Source organism: Hypanus sabinus, chromosome 1 (assembly GCF_030144855.1).
Source record: "Hypanus sabinus isolate sHypSab1 chromosome 1, sHypSab1.hap1, whole genome shotgun sequence".
Classification (NCBI taxonomy): domain Eukaryota; kingdom Metazoa; phylum Chordata; class Chondrichthyes; order Myliobatiformes; family Dasyatidae; genus Hypanus; species Hypanus sabinus.
The window spans coordinates 115,287,415-115,288,608 of record NC_082706.1 but is presented as its reverse complement, the minus strand read 5'-3'; the positions used below and the strand labels follow the sequence as shown (position 1 = coordinate 115,288,608).

General features: G+C 41.0%; 1 protein-coding gene across 6 annotated transcripts in view; it reads right to left on the bottom strand.

The window, feature by feature from the left end:
• Positions 1 to 1,194, bottom strand: part of LOC132396984 (uncharacterized) — a 23,275-nt gene extending 22,081 nt beyond the window's left edge. For 5 of the 6 annotated variants that reach the window (XR_009513208.1, XR_009513209.1, XR_009513212.1 and 2 more), the window contains exon 1: positions 312 to 1,194. The gene's annotated coding sequence lies outside the window, so the exon portion shown is untranslated. The remainder of the gene's footprint in view (positions 1 to 311) is intronic. The other variant, XM_059975177.1, reaches the window with a different exon arrangement.

Here is a 1,194-nt window from a genome sequence, read left to right as displayed (position 1 = left end):
CTTTTTATTGAGTTTCATATATGCATATAAAAAAACATAACATAATAATGAATAAATTATGAATACAATAGACTTGAAGTCGCATTAATAATAAGATAACAATATCCTATTAAACATCGACAAAAGAAAATACCTTAATCAATCAAGTCCATATGATTATATATGAAAAAAATAATCGTCAAAAGAAGAAAAAATTTGAAAATATGTGAAAAATATATATTAAGAAAAAAAAACACTAAACTAAACTAACATGGGCAATAATAATAGTTTACAAGTATATGATAGCATCAAAAAACTCCGGAACTCCATACCTGAACAAGAATAAGCAGAAAGAAGGTCTGGAAAAGGCCAAATTAATTCATATGAAAGTGTCGAATGAACGGTCAGTTCTCGGGAATTCTGATGGCACCCCTATTTCAACGGGTCCAGACACCAGCTCACAATCCATAATGACCTCATGTAAGGGCACCATTTCTATCTTTTTACTTATTCCCTTTGCAGCTACCATTCTCGTCTTTTGACCAAACTCTATTACCTTGCTGCTGATCAACGACAGTTCAGCCCCCGTGTCTCTCCAGATCCGTACGGGAACTGATGTGTCTCCCTCCCTCACAGACACGGTTCCGTGTGACAGACAAGTCTCCAACCCTTCTCGTACTCTGTCTACCTGGGGCTCTCTTGTCAATCTACTGATTACCATGGCACATCCGATAGGGACTGCTGCTTTCCCCTTTCCTGTTTCTTTCCTCGGAGCAAAGCACCGTGATGCAATATGTTCCACTTTTCCACAATTAAAACAGGTCAAGCCCAGAAATCTCTGGCGCCACCCACTGACCTTTGGGCCACTTCTGATTCACTGCCACCTTTTCAAAAAGCAAGAAGTAACTATCGACGTCTGTTTCCTCAAACGGAGGTACTAGCCTCAATTCTCGACTAACATTGAGACGCTCCTCTCAGTCTGACCCCTGACCGTGTTGCTCTTGCTTTAACTTCTCCATCTCCAAGTCATGTTTCCTCTGTCTCTCTGCTTCCCTCTCCTTCTCAGCTGCTTCCAGCTTTTTTAACTGAAGTTCATGCTCTCTTTGCTTCTCAGCTCTATCCTGCTCCCTTTTCACCTCTAAAGCCCTTAGCTGGAGCTCCTGATCCTGCTTCACCTCTAACTTCTTTAGCTGGAGCGCATGCTCCCTTTGTTTG